This window comes from Trichosurus vulpecula, chromosome 4, assembly GCF_011100635.1.
Source record: "Trichosurus vulpecula isolate mTriVul1 chromosome 4, mTriVul1.pri, whole genome shotgun sequence".
Lineage (NCBI taxonomy): Eukaryota > Metazoa > Chordata > Mammalia > Diprotodontia > Phalangeridae > Trichosurus > Trichosurus vulpecula.
In genome coordinates this window covers 73,368,472-73,390,766 of record NC_050576.1, presented here as the reverse complement: position 1 = coordinate 73,390,766, position 22,295 = coordinate 73,368,472, and positions in this window count along the sequence as shown.

Below are 22,295 nucleotides of genomic sequence, written 5' to 3'. Positions count from 1 at the left end.
TAACTTAAACTTGAATTTAGATTTCATAGAGGTATAAATGATCCTGTGTCATTACATCTACCAATAATTTTCAGAGTTTTGGATAAGGCCAAAGAAGTTTCCAAATGGGCTTGGATGAAAGGCTTTGTGGTTGCTGGAGCTAAGGAATCAGTGGTTTAGGATGGCAGGGCTGTCTATTCATTCTTAACTCTAGCTGACTATCTGAATCTCGGTGAGTCGTTCAAATTCTTTGTTTCTCAATGAGGTAAGCTTTAAAATGAGATTATTTCTGTTAACCTGCATAGTAAGCAATCAGTAAATATTTGTCCAATTGAATCTACACTTTGGTAAAGTAAATAATATATAACATGATTATTAAAAAGTTCTTATTTAATTTCTTTTCGTGACTTTTAATTTCTTCGTGTGACTATTACCTTGGTATTTCGTTGTCTTGGTATATTTAAATTCTTTTAATCCATTGACTGGCAAACGTTAAATCATGGCTGTTTACATTTAAAGAAAAACTTTTTAAGTGTGCCTACTGTTTTTAGAATTAGAGCATTTCTTCTTTTTAAAGTCTGTAGGTGGCATTATATATTCCATCTCCTTACATCATCATGGAAAAAAATATACAAAGTCCTAATGTATAAAATACAAATGCCTTTCCACAAAATAAAAATCAATAGGAATGCAATACAACTAAAAGTAGTTACAGGGTCATCACTGTATTTCTAAAGAAGCATTATGTAATGATACTGTTACCATCATTCAAAATTATTTCAGTATGTAAGCCTAGGAACTCAACTTAGACATGGAACAGGTAATTGTGGAGATAGAAGACCACCATTAGCAAAAAGGAAAAAAACTGACCAGAATTGAATCTACTAGGTAATTTTTATAGCTCTATACACTAAATAGAAGAATTGGTCAGTCTCATCTCATTATAGTTTGTAAAGAAAACCAGAAAATTAAGAAATCTTATTACTATAGTAATAGACCCTTGCAAACAGTGGAATTACAGAAATAGACATGACAGTTTTTTATTTAATAAATTTTAACAAATTTTTTTCACTTCAGTAGCATTAAAATCAGTTAAAGTAATGCTTCATTTTTCTGATATCAAGAAATATGGTGGACCATTTAAGTTAATTTTCCAAGTATATGATCACTTGAAAGTGACAAAAAATTTTATTTTAACTTCTTTTCATGGAAATCTATCTAAAATATTACATATTTTCCTGTCTTCTTGAAAAAGAGCATTCCAAAACAATTTAACCTTTTCTTGAGGACTTGTATTAAGCATCTGATGTGTTTGTTCAGGGTTCAGTGTTAAACCATAGGAATACAAAAGGCAAAAAATGAAAATAGTCTGTGCCCTCAGTTTATATACTACTGGGCAGAAACAACATGTACTTGGATAAATTCGAACAACCAAAAAAGAAAAAGATACACTAACCACTGGGGGAATGAGGGAAGCCTTCCCTAAGGCAATGGCTCCTTAATTGAAACTTGAAGAGTAGACAAATGATTCCAGGAGGCAGAAATGAGGAGAAAAGACATTTCCAAGCTACTTGAAAGAAACTACTTGTGCAAATGCATAAAGGCAGGAGATGAGGCATAAAGTTAGGGAAATGTCTACTAGTCCAATTTGGTTGAAATGTAGACTTCATGTAGGAATTTGGCATGAAAATAATCTGAAAAATTACCTTTTAGAGTTTATCTCTCTATTCATGTCAGATTATGGAGGGCCTTAAATGCCAAGGTGAAGTTTGTATTTCATGCTAGAGGCAATAGAGTACCAGTGAGAGTTTTTAAGCAAAAGAGAGATGTGGTCAGATTTTTGCTTTAGGAAGATCATTTGGCTTCCGTCCAGAAGATGGATGTCAGAGAAAAGAAACTGCAAAGAAGAAATCCAATTCAGAGGCTATAGTGATAGTAAAGGTAAAAAAAAAAATGAGGGCCTGAAGCTGTGGCTGTTGGGTAGAAAGGAGGAAACAGTGATGTGAGAGGCAAAATTGATAAGACTTGGAAATTACTCAGATGTGGCTAGTGAAGGAACAGTCAAGGTTGATGCCAGTGCTGTAAACTTGAGTGATGAGAAGGGTGTATTTCCAACAGAGAAAGGAAAGTCTGGAAAACAGCAAGATGAGTTCCATTTTGGACATGCTGAGTTTGAGCTCCCTATGGGGAGGAGACTTCCAGCAAGCAGTTTAATGATGTTTGAGTAGAGTTCAAGAGCAAGGATGCAACCGTGTATATAACTGTGGGAGTCATCTGAATAGAAATGGGATGTGTTGAGCTTTCCCAGAAAGAGAAGTAGGACCAAGACCAAATCTTGGGTAGCAGCCACCTTAAGGAAGCTGGAAGGGGATGGTGAATAGCAAGGGGAACTAAGAAAGGACAGGTGAGAAGCCACTGGGAGAGCGGTGTCACAGAAGCTGAAGGGGAGAGTATACAGGAGCACAGAGTAGTCAGCAGAATCAGAATCTAGACTGAGGTCTAAAAGGATGAAGAATGAAAAGGCTATTGGGTAAGAGAAATTGTTAATAAACTCGGATAAAAGTTTGAGCAAAATAGTGGGTTAGGAATGGTAATAGCATTTATATACTTGAAGGTTTACAAAGAGTTATACAAATACCTCATTGGTCTTTAAAATAGCCCTGGAAGGTAAGTTCTATTATTAGCCTCATTTTACAGATGAGGAAGAGCTCCGTGACACAGTGGACAGAGCACCTGGCCTGGAGTCAGGAAGACTCATCTTCTTGAGTTCAAGTCCAGCCTCAGACACTCAGATATTTACTAGCTGTGTGACCCTGGACAAATCAATTAACTCTGTTTGCCTCAGTTTCCTCATCTGTAAAAATGAGCTGGAGAAGGAAATGGCAAACCACTCTGTATCTTTGCCAAGAAAACCCCAAATGGGGTCACAAAGAGTCATACAGAACTGAAATGACTAAACCAAAACAGATGGGGAAACTCAGAGAGCCAGAGGTCAAGTGACTTGCCCAAGGTCATACACTTAGTTAAGTGTCTAAGACCAGATCTGAATTCAGGTCTTCCTGACTCCCGGTCCAGTGTTCTGTCCACTGCACCATCTAGGAATCCAAATTGCAAGGGATTTAGAAATAGTGTGTAAGAAATGGGAGGAGGAGTTTTGTTTCCACAGAACTAAAGGTGTAATTCCCCGCCCTCCCCCACCCCAGCTTTAGCAGAGACCAGGCCTCAAGGTTGGTCAGGTGAGAGGTCAGAGGCTTGTACGTATGTGCATGCTTTTTGAGAAGGCAGTCTGGGGAATTAGAGAGGCCAAACCCGCTTGAACCAGTTCAAGCTTATCTAGGGTCTGGTCTTGGTCGAGAATCCAGGCCTACTGATTTGAATAATTTGCATATGTTAAAGAGGGAAAGTAAGGGAAATAAAAGAATATAGTTTAATCCTAAACTAAGACAAGGAAAATCTAATTAACTTCACTTTTGCTTCTGTATCCTTATTATCCTATTTATATAAACTGTATAACCTAGGAAAACTATGTAAAAAACAAAGACTGTAAACTAACCATAACTCTAGCAGGAGTAGAGGGAATGGTCACCCCTGCTCCTGCAGCTGTATCAGTGTGTGAGCGTTCCCGTGAGCATTATACCTGCTCTCTTGAGGAGAGTAATAAAATGCCTTTCTCTGCCCACTTTGGTCTTGAGTTCTTTGGGTGAGAATAGGCAAATCACATGATCTTCCTAAGGTGAAGGGAAGCAATAGGCAGCAGAACCTCATAGGGCTTACTCCTGGATCTTGCCTTGGGGTGTCCTGTGATCCTCACTGCAGTGTTAAGAGAGCTACCGCTCTGGATTCTCTTGGGGAACCCTGTGGTCTGCACAGCCTTCTTAAGGGGACATCACTTGGGACTCCCGTCTCGGGAGCCTTGTGATCTTACTGCTGTCCTAAAGGGCCATCACTTGGGTCCTCCTAGGGTCTGACCCCTAGGAGGCTCTGTGATCCCCACAAATTAAGGAGTGGCTACCACTTGGTCTTCCTCTGGGAGTCCTGTGGTCTGTACAGCTTTCCCTAGGGATTATCACAGGGTTCTTCCTCAGAACTTTGGCACTGCCTAGGAAGTCCAATGATCCCCAAAACCACGTGTTCTCACAATTTGGGGAAGTCCAGTGATCCCAAAACCACGTTTCTCACAAGTGGGTGATTAGAAAGTTGAGGCAGCAAGTACAGAAGATAGGGAAAGAGGTAATGGGGACTTGAACAGTGACCACAGCATAAAATAGAATGGTCACTGGTTTTGGAATCAGGGCTTGGATTCGAATCCTAATTCTGTGCCTTTCTACCTATGTGACCTTGGAAATTCACTTAACCACTTCCAGCCTCAGTTTCCTTACCTGTAAAATGAGGAGGTTGAGCTAGTGATCTCTTTAGGGACCTTAACCCTAGAGCTAGTGAGATACAATCCATTTTTGCTCCTACACTGAATGTCTCCAGATTGCTACGCTTTTTGAAGTTTTTGTATCTAGTTTGTAAAATAGTTTTTCTGTGTTCCTTCTTTTCAGTTGTCCTCCCTTGTTGCAGGGCATCAGCCTTTAGCAATAGCTGCCCCTCCCAGCCTCCTTAATATAGGCTTCTCATGTGCCTTAGCCTAGGAAATCTAATGAGCAATTAACACCTATGAGTAAATCAATTCTGTGTGAGGGCCTGAGAATCTAGCCTGTGACTTGAATATACTATAGTGTTTTTGTTTTCTTAATATCTTTTTTTAAGTTGTTGAGAGGCCTTTTCACCTTGCTTCCTTGTTATCTACTGTTGTTTTTTCCACATAAGGAACATCTGAATAACTAAGGTGTTGTAGTCTGTATTTTTTTTAAATCGTTTCTGTAAAATCAGAATCTTTGTCAATGTTTTTGCAATTATTATTTTGAAAATTGAAATTATATTTTGAATTTGTTATTCAATATATTATCAAAAAAATTATTATTCTGCGTACCCATCGTGGCAAGAAGGAAGGTTAAACTTTCAAAAGGGAACTTGAGCTAAAGATAAACTCTAAAATGTCATCTCTACAGGTCTTGAATGACCTTACTGCCAATCCATCTGATTCTTCTCTATGCTCATTGTCTCTGATCTCTCTCTATTTATAACTTTGACTATCGACTTGCTCCTTGAAATACTTTAACCAGAACACAGAAGTGTTACACTTACTAGAGGCATGACTATGGTCAAGTCACTTGAACGCATTGAGCTACAGTTTCCTCTTCTGTGAAATGAGGATAAAATGACTTGCATCCTGTTACAGGATTGTTTAGAAGAAAGAACATTGTAAACCCTAAGTACTATATAAATGGAAGCTACTATTATGGTGTCTATGTCCAATGAATCATCAGGTCATTGATTCTTTCTTCAACATCTCTCTCGCGATCATTCCTTCCTTCTCCTTATAACTAGACTCCCAATTCACCATTTCAACACTCAAATGCCTACAAGATGACAACAACCTGAAAATGCCTCTGTGCTTCTCCAGCTAATATCAAAAAATACTTTTAGCATGTTAATAGCAGAACAATAGTTATGAGGGTCTACAAATATTAAATACAAAAATATCCTTTCCTGCCTTATTTTGCATTTGCAAAAATGCATTCAAGAACAAAACTACTTTCAAAAAGCTGAAAACATCTGAAAATCATTATGTCAGTAGAAAAAATTAAATGGAAAAAATGGCATCAGCCACTGTTCCTCATCTTGCCCATTCAAGCACATTAAAAGTGTATTGCAGAAGATAATTTTCTGTTAAGAGTATTATGCAATAATAAAATTGCGTATCATATTACAGATGGGAAAGCCCGCCTGCTTAATTACTGAGTCGATTTCTCTGTAGAGGAAAGCAATACTCTCTGTTGGCTTTATCATTCAAAGAAGAATATTTATAATCCTAGAAATTAGTGAGACTAAGCCCCCTTGTTGGGAAATACAAAAGCCACATTCAAGTATTAATTAATTTTCTCAGAGAAAGGCTAGCTCCTCATTCTTAGCCATTCAGCTAGATCTGATATTAAATTGAAAGCTGTTCTATCCCAGGGTCATAGAAATGGAAAGCACCTTAGAGGCTACCCCATTATTTGATGTGTTCAGCTTAGAAAAATCAAAATCATAATAAAAATTAGTTACTAAGTGATGACAAATTAGAACTCATTGAAAACATAATAACAACAAACTAAGATTTGTGTGAGCGGATCATCTGCTTTTTAAAAAAATTGTTACTGATTACTGATATGAACCTAAAAAATAACTTTTAGAGAAACAGGTTTAAATACCATTTTCCTGTCATTACATTACACCATCAAAATGGATTTAGAAATGTTTCTTGAACTCATAAAATAAAAATAATTTTATACTAGATACTTAAACATATATTAGTCATTGCTTCATCTCATATTTAAGAGTGGGCTTGGGGGGAAGGGTGAAGATCTGAGACTTTATGTGTTTAGGGAACTCCAGGTGTGAAAACTCCCTATACCAATGTATGTAACTTCTAACCTTAGAGAGTTGCCTGCAGTTTAGTATGTGCTTGAAGTAGGACTTAAATTCAGATCTCTGTAACTCCGGGGCAGACCTTCTTTGCACTTTATTCAGAATAAAAAAAAAAGTTGTCAAAAAGCTAATTCATTTCTCCTATCTAATTTTCATTTCCCCTGGCAACAGCATAGTTGAGAGCTGCATTTTCTCTAGCAGGCACTATTTTAACCCATTTCCCAGATGCCCTCCCTCCCTATTCCAATCCACCCAACATTCCTACAAAATTCCAGGGTAATGAACCTAGTCCCCAATTATGATCATACCACCTAACTTCCAAAAAATCCATCAATGGCTCACTATTGCCTACTGAAGGGCTTTCATGTAAAATCAATTGACAAGCATTTATTAAGTGCTTACTATGTGACAGGCAGAGTACTAGGTATTGGGAATTCAAAGACAAAAAAAAGCAGCCTCTGCTCTGAAGGAACTTATTTTCTATAAAGAGAAATAAACTGTGTAACTTTAAGTAGACATAAAATATATACTAGATAAGTACTAGGTCATTGGGGAGGGTTGGTGGGATAAAAGTTAGCATTAGCAGCTGGGGTAATCAAAAAAATTCTCATCTCAAGATAGTGCTTGAGAGGAGCTTTGAAGGAGGGTGGGGGTTCCAGGAGGCAAAGATGAGAAGGACATTCTAGACATGAAGAACAAAGAGAAAGCTAGTCTGGCTGGACCAAAAAGTTCATGAAGAGGAGTAATGTATAATAAGTCAGGAAAGGTAGAATGGAGCCACATTGTAAAGGGTTTTAAGTGACAAAAAGAAGAGTTCATTTGATCATAGAGGCAACAGGGAAACTCTGGAGCTTCTTCAATAAAAGAGTGACATAGTCTGACCCGTGCTTGGGGAACATCCCTTTGGCAGCTGTGTGGAGGGTAGATGGGAAAGGGAAGAGACCTGAAAGGCAGAGAGAGTAGGAGGCTTCCATAATAGTCTGACCCTGGGTGATGACTCTGTGACTCTCTCTCCCTAAGCCTGCCGTTCCTCTTGACTGCCCTGTTTCTGTCGAGGACATCACCATCCTTTTGGGATCATGGGATCACAAATTTAAAGCTAGAAGGAACCTTATATAAAATATAACCCAACCCCTTCATTTTATAAATTTTGAAACCAAGGCCTGGAAAGGTGAAATGATTGGCTCCCGGTCACACAAATAATAGGGTGTGGGTCAGGTTTCCTGTCAATGTTTACAACTTTAGTGTCATCCTTAACTCTGGGTCTTCCTCACCCCCAATATCAAATCAAGGGACAAGTCCCATTGACTTAATCTCCACAACATCTTTAATTCGTTCCCTTCTCTCCATTCAGTAAGTACCACAGTATATGAGCCTCTTAACCCTTTTTGTCTAGACTGTTGCTTCCTAAATGGTCTCCTTCATTGATACATGAGAAAATATTATGAAAAGAATTATTCTATGTAACTAAATGGTCCTGTATCTGCAAAAACATACTAACAGAGAAAATTAATAAATTGAGTTAGAGGCAACATTGTAGAGCGATGGAGTTCTGGATTTAGAAGACCTCTGTTCAAATTCAATTTATGACACCAGCTGTGTGACCACAGGAAAGTTGTTTAATCTCTCAAACTCAGGAAACTCCCTAAGACTTATCTCATAAGTAGGACACAGGTTGTATTCTGTGTTGGTGGAAGGAGTTCCCACATTGATAAGATCATAAATCCTAAGTGTATTGATGGATGTATAATAAATTATGATATTTAAAAAAAAACTTCAAAATTAACCAAAAAACAAGCAAGAAATATTGATAACTAAAGAAGAAAATAAAATTAAATGTGAAACATTATTGAACTGATGAGACAAAATTGAGAAATTATTAGCTTATATTACCCAAAAAAATCAAATAAAAATGAAAAAGGTGAATTTGTAATACACAAAAAGTAAAAAAGATCAGAAAATACTACATAATTATAAGCCTATAAAAGTATAAGTAAGAATTTAATGAAAATAAACATTTACAAAAATATAAAACATATCAGTTAGTAAAATGGGAATTACACAACCTTATATCAGAAAAGACATAAAGCAATCCATAAACAGACTACTAAAAGAAATCAATAAACATTTATTAAGCACCTACTATGTGCCAGACATTGTGCTAAGCACTGGGGTTACAAAAAGAGGCAAAAGACAGCCCCTGCTTTCAGGAGCTTACAATTTAATGGAGAGACAATATGCAAATAATATATACAAAGCAAACTATACAGGATAAATAGGAAATATTTAAGAGAGGGAAGGGCCTAGAAGAGAGGCTTTGGCAAAGACTTCCAGGACTTTAACTGAGATATAAAGGAAGCCAAGGAAGTCATTGGTTGGAGCAGAGAAGGAAGAGTGGTGGGGTGGGGTGGGGTGGGGTTTGAAGAGGAACAGCCAAAGAAAATGCCCAGAGCCTAGAGATCAAGTGTCTTGTTCATGAAACCGAAACCAGGGTCACTGGATTGGAGAGTACGTATCAGGGAGAAGGGTGTAAGAAGACTGGAAAGGTTAGAGGGGGCTATATTGTGAAGGCCTTTGATTGCCAAACAGAGTATTTTTATTTGATCCTAGAGGTGATAGGGAGCTGCTCGCATTTATTGAGTAGAGGGGTGAAAATTTAGGAAAATCACTTCAGCAGCTGAATGGAAAATGAATTAGAGGCAGATGCACCAGCAGAAGATTACAGGAGCCCAGTTATGAGGTGATGAGAGCCTGCCAGAAAGAAGGGGACATACTGGAGAGAAATTACAAAGATAAAATTGACAGACCTTAGCAATAGCATTGACATGGGGATTGGCGGGGTGGTGAGAGATAGTGAGGAATCCAGAATGACTCCTAGGCGTTAAGCCCAAGGAACTGGAAGAATAGTGTTGGCCTCTTTTGTTGTTATTGTATTTGTCCTTTGTTCTTGTTCTTGAAGAGGACCATGACATCAGGAAAATGATGACATGACTTGCAGTTGACTTTGATTTGAGTGAGGGAGAGAAGTGCAAGGTCACCAGCCTCACTTTCTCCTCCGGAGCCATCTGGGTCCAGTGGCCTGATATTCACCAGGATGACTCTAGGTGGCCCAGAATGTTATAGGGAAGGTAGGAAGAGACCTACGGGGAAAGAAAATGGGTTCCGTTTTGGACACATTAAGTTTAAGATCCACTTCAAGATGTCTGAAAGGAGATGTGAGATTAGCGTTCGGAGAGCATTTGGGACAAAAAAAGGTAGATTTGAGAACCATCAGGATAGAGATAGTAATTAAATCCATGGGAGTTGATGAAATCACCAAGTGAAGTAGTATAGAGGGAGAAGACAAGTGGGCCCAGGACTGAATCTTTCAGGTTCATTGCCCTTCAGGTGATCATTTTCAGTTCTTTTTAGACTATCTATTCAATGTCTTATAGCCATTCTACACCACCAGAACAACATTTGTATTTAGATGGATAATTTTGATTATATTAAATTAAAAAGGGTTTGTACAAATGAAACAAATGTAGTTAAGATCAGAAGGAAAGCAGAAAATTTGGAGGAAAAATTTCATAAATGGATTCTGAAATAAAGGTCTCCTATCTGAAATATATAAATGACTTTGTCAAATCTGTAAGAATATGAGTCATTCCCCAATTGCTAAATGGTCTAAAGATAAGAATAGATAGATTTCTGATGAAGAAATCAAAGCAATTTATAAAAATGTTTTAAATGATTATTGATTAGAGAAATGCAAATTAAAACAACCTTAAGATACCATTTTACACCTATCAGATTGGCTAAAATGATTAAAAGGGAGAGTGACAAATGTTGAAAGGGTTATAGAAAAATTGGGACACTAATTCACTGTTGGTGGAATTGTGAACTGATCCAACTACTTTGGAGAGCATTCTGGCATTATGCCCAAAGAGTTATTAAACTGCTTATGCCCTTTGACCCAGAAATACTGCTACCAGGTTTGTCTCCCAAGATGATTAGGGAAAATGGAAAAGAACCATTCTAAAATATTTATAGCGGCTCTCTTTGTGGTGGCAAAGAACTGGAAATTGTGGGGATGTCCGTCATTTGGGGAATGGCTGAACACGCTGCGGTATATGATCGTTATGGACTACTACTGCTATAAGAAGTCATGAGTTCAGTGATCTTAGAAAAAGATGGGTAGAATAGCATGAAATAATGAAGAGTGAAATGAGCAGAACCAAGAGAACATTGTAGACAGTAACAACAATATTGTTTCAAGGACAACCGTGAGGGACTAAGTCATTTTGACTATTACAAATATCTAAATTAACCACAAAGGATATGTGAAGGAAGACACTATCTGTATCCAAAGAAAGAAAGGATAAATAGAAGTATGTATAGAATGGTTTTACATATACCTATGTAGGTGCATATACATATACACATATATTTGTGTCTAATGGTAGCCATCTCTAGGGCAGGGGGGTGGGGTGGAGAGGGAAGGAAAAAAAGAAAAAGTTGTTGTTTTTTTAATGATTGCACTATATTAAAAAAAAAAAAAGAGATGGACCTCTGTTTCAGGGTAAAGTTTGGGGGTCATTAAAATAACATGGTAATTTCCTTAAAGCAATCCATCCTTCTCTCCTTCAATAAGATTAAAATGTTATAAAAAAAAAAGGTAGAACAAAAAGCAAAGTACTGTTAATATTTGTAATATTCAGTTTTATAAGATCATTTTTTGTTCTATTCAGTCTATAAGATCATAAAATCATAAAAGAGCAAGAAGGGACCTAAGAGGTAAAGACTAACCCCCTCATTTTATAGATGAGGAACCTGAGACCATTTAAATTTGCATTCTGGCCCCATCTTCTCTAAAATATTTAAGGGAATGATTTAGACACCCTCCTCACAACTTGGTGATACCAGCAAAATTAATAAGCATGCCATCAGTTTCACGGTTGAAGGCTTAGATGAAAATGTTAAACAACACTGAGCCCAGGGCTGATACAGGAGGGTGGGAAGGTTGTTGATTATGCGGTATTTTCATTAACTTCCAGACAGATTGTTACGAGGCCTTGGTGAGTCATGGTGATTTCTTCGGGCCCACACTTCATCCATTCCCTACCCTGGGCAATGACTCAGAAAAATTGACGGCGAGGAAGAAGGTTGCTTTGCCAGTAGGAGTTAGAAAAGATATGAGATGTATATATGTACCACCAGTCCACCAACACTGCCCTTCTTCCTCCGTCAAATCCAAAAGCACTGTGTCCTTCCAGATTCATCTCTGCTAATGCTACCGGGGACTAGGGAGGGATACAGTTCTGTCTGGTCTAGTCCAGAGATGTCTTAATCATGGTCAGGTTTCACAGCTTTCTAGAAAATCTCGTTTGTGCTTTCAGATCCATAACTTCCTTATTCACAACTACCAATTCAAGGTACCCCTTGCTCCAGACATGTTTCAAATGGGATGTGAACATTGTTCAATAAAAAGAATAAATTTTTTTTAAAAAGTTGTGCTTGTTACATGCCAGGCACTGTCCTAAGACCTAGGGGATAAAAACAGAAAAACAAGACACAGCCATCCCTCAAGAAGCTTACATTCTAATAAGGGATAACAGCTCACATGAACTAGTGAATATGCCAGGGAGGGGTGTTTGATCAGGGCAGTCACAGGAAATTGTGAGTAGAATCATCGAGCAATTGACTGACACATCTTTTCATATCAGGTGTCGATTTGATTATTGTTCCCAGAGCTAGCTGGGAGTGGTTTGGCTGGAGTAGGGAACAACAGTGTGTCTAAAGTCTAGAAGTGGTCAAGGTATAGTCAGAAAAAAGTCTGCAGCTGAGAGTAAAAAAAAAATGTATCTAAACAACTAGGACAAGCATGAGAGGAAAAGTTTAGGGAAAGAGAAGAATCCCCAGGTAAGGGAAAGATGTATTCACTACAGATGGGAATAGATTCCTACTGGAAACCAACCTTACCCCAAAAACTCAGCCAGTAATGTGATTAGGGACTATGCCACTAATGAGATTAACATGGCTTCCTGAATGTCATCAGGAAGTAGACAGTCTAAACTGTAATCAATATAAAATGAATTGTAAGCTTGGACGTTGTAACATACCATGAAAGTATGTTCAAATGAAGAAGGGAAATAAAAGGACAAGAGTTAACAGAAGGGTCATTCTGGATTCTAGAAAGAAAAAAAAGAGCATTGCGGAGTAAGAATTTTTCAGTTTTTCTCTAGCACTGGCCAAGGGAAAAAATGCTCTGATTTCTAGAAAACTACAATGTGGGACAATTCATCAGGCTACCATAGCTTTATGGGAATATTCCTTAAGAAAATCCATCTCCCTTCGCTCTAATTCCATATTTACTAAGCAGTCTTCTGACCTATGATTTGATTTCCTCCATGAACCTATCTGGAAAGGGGTATTTTGAGCAGATGACCAGTTCTGATGTCTGAACCAGCTCCATCTCCCCAAGTTGCACATTTTCATTCTGATTTGCGAATCAGTCCTTTGTTAACTTGAGAAGGCCCTTATCACCTCTAATAGAACTGATAAAATTTAATTCCTGAATCTACAGAGCAGGATAACACAGCCCCAGACCCAGGGTGACCCCACAAAAGTATAGTATTCTATTAGATCTAGCCAGAGACATCCAGGCTTCCCTTAAATTTATTTTATTATTATTAGCTAGTAGAGCATAAGTAAAACCAAACTCAACATTTCACTATATATTATCAATTCATTTACATCCTAGATAAGGAAAATATTTCATGATCTGAAATTACCCAAAGATGATTGGATATTGAATTTTACCAATTCTCTTCTTTCAAGAAGAGTTCTTCACCTCTAATTACTTTCCCTGGCTTCCTTGAAAATTCAGCTACCCCAAGGCCTTTTTTTGTTTCCCTGTCTACTAGTACTTTCCCCTTTCCGATATGTTCTATCTCTTCTGTATTTATCTTGTATGTACCTGGTTATTTTCATGTCTCACCCTTTAGGATGTGAATTCTTTGAGGACATGGACTGTTTTAATACTTTCTTTGTAACCCTGGTGTTTAGCATAGTTCCTAGCACATAGTAAGGGCTTAGTAAATGCTTGTTGGCTGACTTGTCCCAAGTTCCCCTAAGAATTCAGGCTCTGTAATTCTTTGTTACTTTTCCCCTGTTCATTCTAGGCTATTTTATGTAATCAGTTATGAGAATCCCCCAACAAGGCAGCATACTCTATTTCTAGACTATACAAAAGTGAAAAATCCAACAGCAAAGTATTAAGACATAAAAACTATGCAAATGGCCAAGGAGGGATAGTTGAGTAAGAGAACTGAGCCCTCTCTCCCCAATAGAAATATGCTACCCTTACTGCTGATGAGGATAACTTACATAGACATAAGAAAATCATCCCTCCTGCATAAGGCAGACAGGATAAGCAAAGGGGCCATTGTTCCCCTGTGTCAGCTCTTATAGAGACTGCATTTGTCGTGGCTCCAGCTCTGGGCTGCCAGCTCCCACCTCATGGAGTCCATCTCCTTGGTTCTTGGCCTTTGCAATCTCCAATTCCAATGTGCTGAGTGTTGGAATTCCCTTTAGTGTTGGAATCCCTTGCTAAATAGACCATGTCCCAACAATATCAGATGGCTCAAGTTCAGCTCTTCATTCACAGCAGCTCAGGAAGGCCCCAGGATTCCTCATTCTATGCCGTTCCCTGTCTGCTTACTTCTTTCTATCACACAAGACAGAAAAAGCACCTGGGGCTTTCATGCTCCTCCAATATGCTGAAAGTTAGCAGCAGTCTCCCTTGGTCTGGGTTACTAATTTATATTTGTGAATCTTTTAACATACAATTTATCTGAAATGTAGAATCGTAGAATGCCAGAGATAGAAGAGATCTTAGAAATCACCTATGATAAAACCTGCATTTTACAAATGCAGCCAAAGGATGTGAAATAACACAGAGATAGTCCCATAGCTAAATAGTGGCTGAGCCAAGCCAATAACCCAGTCTTCCCAACTGTTCCTCCTATATTATGCTGGACTTGTGGAAAATGGTCCAGCTACCTGATGAGAGATCACAGCATTTAAGTACTGAAAGGTATCTTAGAGATTCCCTATGACCACTGCTATGTTATTGTCCATGTCATAGGGACTTACTGCCCAGAAGAAAGCTGGAAAGTGAATGGACATGAAGCTTAGACAAGGTAGAAACAGGAAGTGTTTATCTGATAGCTTTCTTGGTATGGTGACCTAAAGAGGACTTTAGAAATACAACCTTGGTTCACATTACAGGAAGTGTGATTCAATAACTCTTACAGAGTGAGGATAGGATTAATGCGGTTGATAGAAATTATCAACTGTTAAAACATTTCCTTATTGGCCCCGTTGGTGGCTGTGTGTATGTACAGATGGCAAAGAATGATTCAGTGGCCAGCAGCTGTTTATTCTAATAAGGGCTCCTAAGACCCCCAAGGCAAAAAAAACAAGGAGGAAAGCCACTTAGAAAATTCAGCAGCTGTGACTGGGGATATATCAGCTGTCATTTACAAAATAATAAGCTGATATTCACTTTATCAGTCCCACCCTCTACGGAAGAGTTCAGCCCTTCTCTCTAGGATCAAGTCCTTGTCACTAATCTAGGTGGCTCCATCTGTACTGAGGAGTAGAGATACACCATAGTTCTCTGGCCCATAGATAGCCTTTAGGGCCTGTATATTTCAGATTCCTTAACCTCAACCTGCCTTAGTTTCCTTATGTATAAAATAATAGCACCCACCTCACGGAGGGGGGCGGGGAGTGGGGGTGTGTGGGGGGGTGTGGGGGTGTTTTGAAGATCAAATGAAATAATAGTTGGAAAGTGTTTTTTAAACCTTAAAGCATAAAAAAAATGCTAGCTATTATCATCATCATTCACTAGGAGAGGAAAAAGAGGTAGTTATGTTCAGCATTTAATAACAGAGTTTGGAAACTGATGTACTCGGTCATATTCAGAGCTGAAAAGGGACCTCATCTAGTCCAATATTTATAAATTTTATTAGTCCAATTTTATAAATGAGGAAATTAGTCCAATTTTATAAGTGAGGAAATGGAGGCCCCCAAGAGGAGAAGCAACTTGTCCAGCATTTCAGGGGTAATCTATATTACTGCAGCCAGGACTCAAACCAAGGTTATTTGTCTCCTGATTTAGATGCAGCTGGTGGCACAGTGGATAGGGCAGTGGAGGACAGCTCGGATCCAGTCTCAGACACTTAGTAGCAGTGTCACCCTGGGCAAATGACTAAACCTCTGCCAGCCTCAGTTGGACTATAAGGAAAGCTGAGTGCCATAGAATCAACGATTTTGAATTGTGGTGCTGGAGAAGACTCTTGAGAGTCCCCTGGACAGCAAGGAGATAAAATCAATTGATACTTAAAGAAATTAATTCGGACTATTCATTGGAAGGACATATACTAGAATTGGAGTTTTAAATACTTTGGCCACATAATGAGAAGACAGGACTCGTTGGAAAAGACCCTGATGTGGGGAAGATTAAAGGAGACAGGGACAGCATAGAGTGCATGGAAGCAACAAACAGGAGCTTGAACAGAAGTCAAGAGGCAGTGTAGGATAGAAGGGTCTGGAATGCTCTGATCCATGAGGGTAAGAAGAGTCAGATACAACTGAATGACTAAACAACAAAAAAAAACACATTCTCTCCTCTTTCCCCGTACAGTCAATTCTGTACTACACTCCACCATTGCCTTTGTCTTTTCATTGACAATGCTATCAATTTAGGTTATTTCTTGAGACTTAGTCTAGATGGCCACAAAGAAAGGCTTGATAGGATATTTAGTGGGCAGGTCATTGATTTCCCCTTCCAAACCCTCCCCCATCCTACTCCACTGCGGTAGAGGAATCTGATCCCCACTAATTCAGCCAGACTGACAGCTGGTGAACAGTTGGACACAACTGTCATCTCCTGGAATCTTGGACTCATTCATATTGCAATTAATGATCCTTAAGAATGGTTGGCAATCAAAATACTAATCAATTATTTCATAGAACCGGATAAAATTAGAGTAAAATTCATGTGGAAAAAGAGAGGGACAAGAACTTTGAAAAATAAAAGTGGAGAAGTGACACAAGTAATACTAAGATACAAAATATACCTAAAGTATTGGAAAAGGAATAAAGAAATAGATCACTGGCACAGAATAGAGAACCCAGAAAGAGACATTGATGTTTGTAAAAAATTAAGTTTTGATAAATCCTCAATCAAACGCTGGGGAAAACTTGATAAAACTAGATTGTTATATGGCAAACAAATAAAATATGATTTAGATTCATCCTTTATACTAGATCAACAATCTAAATATTTTCAAATTAGGAGGAAAATAAGTAATATGTTCATTACAGTTATGGAGAGGAGGGACATATTTATCAAACAAATGGCAGAAATCACTGGAGATAAAATTGATGGTTTTAATTATACAAAATTAAAGGGCTATAGGGAACAAAAAGCAGCAGTTCTAAATTTAAAAGAAAAAATAATTAGAAAAACATTTTCAGTAAATTTATCAGATAAAGGTATTCCATCCTGAATCTATGAAAACCTGAGATATATTTCTAAGACTATATGTATATATAATTCTATGTGTATATAATATATACATACACTAATACATGATTTCTGTTTCCTGACCAAAAACCTAATCTTATTTTATATATGTATGGAGAGAGAGGGGGGGGGGAGAGAGAGAGAGAGAGACAGAGAGAGAGAGAGAGAGAGAGAGAGAGAGAGAGAGAGAGAGGTAAAGTTAGTGGTTAGTGCAGTGGATGTTATCCCATGGAGTATGAATGCTAATGAGCCTATGCTCTGAGCCATTCTAATGGGACACATGCTCCTGGCACCTTACTAAAGGCTGTATATCAGCAATTCCACAAGTATCCATGGCATCTTTATCTCCTGAGAAAGCACAACCATTATATATTAACAGTGGTTCTTGGTTGGTCCCCATCTATCATGTCCCCATGACTGGTACATGGAGGGATCTAGGATGATGTGAAAAGTGATCCAGAAAAAGCTGCCCACTCAGTAAGTTCAAAAGGATGGGCCAAAGTGTGTGTATGTGTGTATCTTCCTATCTCTGTCTCTCTCCAGATGTCTTATCACTTGGAACTCTGCCATATAGCCCTTGGACTTACAAAGGGCAATGAGAGGTAGGGGAGAGAACACCTTCCCTCCCCCGACCCTGTTCAGTAGCTGTGGTGGCTCCTGGTACATGGCAACAAGAGTTGTTAGCCTATGTTAACAGGACCTCAAGTCCCTGTCTCTTCTGCTTTATAATTCTTTTCATAACTAGTAGTCACTGGTGATCCTCAGAAATGGGAATTTCTGGACTCATCAGCTACCTCAGGATAGTCATTAAATTGTGTGTTGATTGCCCAGGAAGAGGTATGTCTTGCAACTACCCCCATTTTGGAAGAGAAGAGGATCATTTCTAGAGGGATGTGGCATGACTTCTTGGCTGGCTAGAAGATAAGGATCTTGAGTTACTGTTTGAATGGCATTATAATAATGACAACAATAGAAATAATAATAATATCTGAATTTATATAGTGTTTTTGGGGTACCAGATACTGTGCTAAGTATTTTACAATTATTTTATCATTTTGCAGATAAGGAAACTGAGGCAAACAGAGACTAAGTGACTTGGCTAGGTGACATAGCAATGAAGTATCAGAGGCCAGATTTGAACTTAGGTCTTCCTGACTCCAGGAGCAATGCTCTATCCACTGTACTACCAAACGATCTAAAATATCTGTTCAGCAATTCCACAAGTATCCATGCCATCTTTATCTCTTCAGAAAGCATAACAGAAATGATGGATTACAGTTTATGTTTTAAGTGTAAGTTAATGTGCACTTAAGTTTTAAGCACTTCTTGATGGTAGAGAAAATAGCTGTCCCATATCTGATATCTGCGACTTTGTACATTGACTAATTTTTCTAGAATGAACCGTGTTAATAATTTCTTTTGGGGAGGCCCTGGTTGTGAACTAAATCTAAATTTTACTTAAAGTATTCTGCCTTTGACTCTGGGTTTGGGGCATAATGAGCTAGAGTGAGGGAGAAAAAAAAAAGCCTGACTCCCTCTCTTTGGAGTAAGGCTTCCTCAGGTCTAAGCTGAGAGCCAAAACCCTTTGTGGGAGAGGTTCCCTCTGTGAGCCATAGGTGATACTTGCATACCAAAATCAAATGGTTTTTGTGAGAATCAAATAAGGCAGTGTACATAAACACTTTATGGCCCTAAAATACTAATCTAAATCGAATTTAAAGTATTATCAGGGTGTTGTTATTTGCAGAAGTTATAGCTAAATAGCCAAGTTCTTCTATGGCTAATTATGGGAATGCTCTATGCTGGATTTTCTTCATGTATGTGTTGTGTCTGGACCTGGTAGGTAGTTTAATATATTTTCCATAGGAATTACTAAAAAAAAAAAAAATCTCATGTGAACTCTGGTCACTCAACTAAGAAGAGTACAACATCCAGATCAAGGGAGCTAAGTCATTGTGCTCTGAAATGGTTATCACGTATCGGAAGTATTGTGTTGATTTATTGATGCCATACTTGAAGAGGGACACAGACAAAACTGGACTGTGTTCAAAAGAAGGCAACCAGGGTGACAAAAGTTTGGGAAATTATGACATTTGTGGAATAGTCAAAGAAACTGGGAATCTTCAGAGATTTATGGATGACACAATAGCTGTCTTCGGGTATTTGAAGGATTGTTGTGTCAAAAAGACTTATGTTTCTCCAGAGGGCAGAACTGTGATTGATGGATAGGAGGGATTGGTCCCTCCCTCCTGAGAACTCTCATTGCACTTTGTTCCTCTCAAACACATTCCCGCCATATTGGGCACTATGGTTATATGTATAGAAGGGCAGCATGGAAAGCAAGTCAACCTTAGAGTTGGGAAAGTAGGATTCAAGTCCTTTCTCTCATACATACTGACTTATGTTTAACCTTTCAGTGCCCTGGCAACTCTTATCTTTCCAGCCTCATTGGACATTACCCCTCCCCCTAGCTCCTCCTCAATACTCTGTGAACCACCAAAACTGGCCTCTTTTTTCCTCCCACAGCTTACTCCATCCCCCATCTCTGTAACTTTGTGATATCCATTCTCCACTCCTGGAAAGAACTCCCTTCTTACTTCTGCCTCATAGAGTCCTTCTCTTTAAGATTCAGCTGAAGAGCATCAAAGACTTCCTGGAAACTCACACCCACCCAATATGCCAAAACATCCCCCCTCAAATCAGTTTTATTAAAAGCCTGGCCCTACCACAAATTTATTTTATAGAGCTAGACTGAGGAAAAGGATGGTTTCAAAAAAAACCTGGGAAGATTTATATGAACTGATACAAAGTGAAGTGAACAAAACCAGGAGAATATTGTACACAGTAAAAGCAATATTGTACAATGATGAACTGTGAATCTTAGCTATTCTCAGAAATAAAATGATTGAAGACAATTCTGAGGCCAGAGGCCAGAGAGAGAATTGATGGAGTCTGAAGGCATACTTTTTTTTTTAACTTACTTTATTTTTCTTGTTGGGGTGGTTTTTTTTGTTTGTTTTTTTTTTGGTCTGCTTTCTTTTGTAACATGGCTAATATGAAAATACGTTTTCTATGACTGCACATATATGATCCATATCAAAGTTCTTGCCTTCTCAAGCAGAGAGGAAGGGAAGGAAGTAGGGAGAGAATTTTGAACTCAAAATTTTAAAAAACAAATGTTAAAAATTGTTTTTACATGTAATTGAAAAAAAAAAAGAAATTAAAAAAAGAAAAAAAAAAGATGCAACTCAACCATATTCTGTATGAAGCCTTTTCTAATTCTTCTGAACCACTATTACCAATCCTTTCAAACCACCTTGTATTTAACAACCTTGTCTATATTTATTAACTTTATATTTATGCTTTATATATTAATTTATAATATGTACTTGTTTCCCTATTAGAATACAAGTTCCTTGTGAGTAGGTATTTTTCACTCCTTGTACTTTTATCCCTAGTGCCTAGCCAGTACACATAGTAGGTACTTTAATAAGTCCTTGATTAATTGATTCTATAAATGCTCCTTTGCAATTCAAGTTCATTCAGTTCAACTCAACAAGAGCAGCAGCTAGCATTTATAAAATGATTTAAAGTTTGCAAAATACATTAGAACTATAGTCTCAACAAACACTCATTAAGAATATATTAGTACTAAGCACCGTGCTAGATAAGATGCTGACATTAAAAAAAAAAAGCCCTGCCCTCAAGGAATTTGTATTCTACTCAACTCTTTTGGCAGTCTGATAAAATCTACTGAGTCCTTTTAAGAATAATGTTTGTTGACTATAGTTTTTGTATGTGTTGTCATTCTTCTTCCTGGTAAATAGCAATTGTTTCTATTTTGGCCAGAAACCCTCCAAGTCTTCTCCTCCCAAATTGATTTTTTTGACTAGGTAAAAGAGGCCATTTTTTGCCTCATTTCTTTCCTAGCCTTAATTACCGGATGGGCATTGCCTCAGTCAAACTGAGACCTGGGAAAGACCTTAACTTAAAAAGCCCAAGGTCTTGATCCAGCCATCTGGAGAGCAATTTGCAACTATGCCCAAAGAGCTATAAAACCATGCATACCCTTTGATCCAGCAATACCACTACTAGGTCTGTATCCCAAAGAGATCATAAAAAAGGGAAAAGTACCCACATGTACAAAAATATTTATAGCAGTTCTTTTTGTGGTGGCAAAGATTTGGAAATTGAAGGGATGCTCATCAATTGGGTAAGGACTGAATAAGTTGTGAATTATGAATCTAATGGAATACTGTGGTTCCATAAGAAATGATGAGTGGGCAGATTTCAGAAAAACCTGGAAAGATTTACATGAACCGATGCTGAGTGAAGTAAGCAGAACCAGGAGAACATTGTAAACAGTAACAGCCACAGTGTGAGATGACTGACTTTGAGAGAAAATGGTTCTCATCTATGCAATGATCTAAGACAATTCCAAAAGAGTCATGGTGGAAAATGCTATCCACATGCAGAGAAAGAACTATGGAGTCTGAATGCAGATCAAAGCATACTGATGAGGGCACAGTCTCTGGGAACCCCTTGAACCCTTGAACTCTCCTTGAATCTTCCCACTTGACCTGGCCTTGGCCTGAGGCTATAACCATTAAGCCCAAATGCCTACCTTGCCCAGTCCTCTATTGTCCAGCTGTTTCCCACCCTTAATCCTGTTTCCCATCCTTAATCCTGATCAAAATATCTATACCCTAGCTCTGTTACCCCAGCCCTTTATGGTCTGTCATTTCCATATAGCCTTCAGCTATTTCCCCCACCCTGGAGTCTGACCTCATCCTTAAGTCCCTCCCTAGACCCCTCTTCTGGCCACCCCAGACCACCCCTCAATCCCTCCCACAACCTTTGTGTATATAATCTCCATCTTGCCTCCATGAAGGTGGTCAGATCCAATCTAGCTCAGATTGGTCTGGCCCGCTTTCCTTACAGGCGTCGCAAGGGGTGGGATGTCTTGGGGGCAGGCCTATGTGGCTAACTCTTAATAAACTTTATCTTTTCCCTTGGCTGAGAAAGCTTGAGTCGAATTCTTTCGGCAGGACCCGGTGTGTCGGTACTTTGGGGTGTCGAGCACCTCTCACCCCTCTCTTTTTTTTCTTCCTCCTGGTTTTTCCCGTTTGTTCTGATTCTTCTTTCACAACATGACTAATGTGGAAATATGTTTTATATGACTGTATATGTATAGCCTATATCAGACTGCATGCTGTCTTAG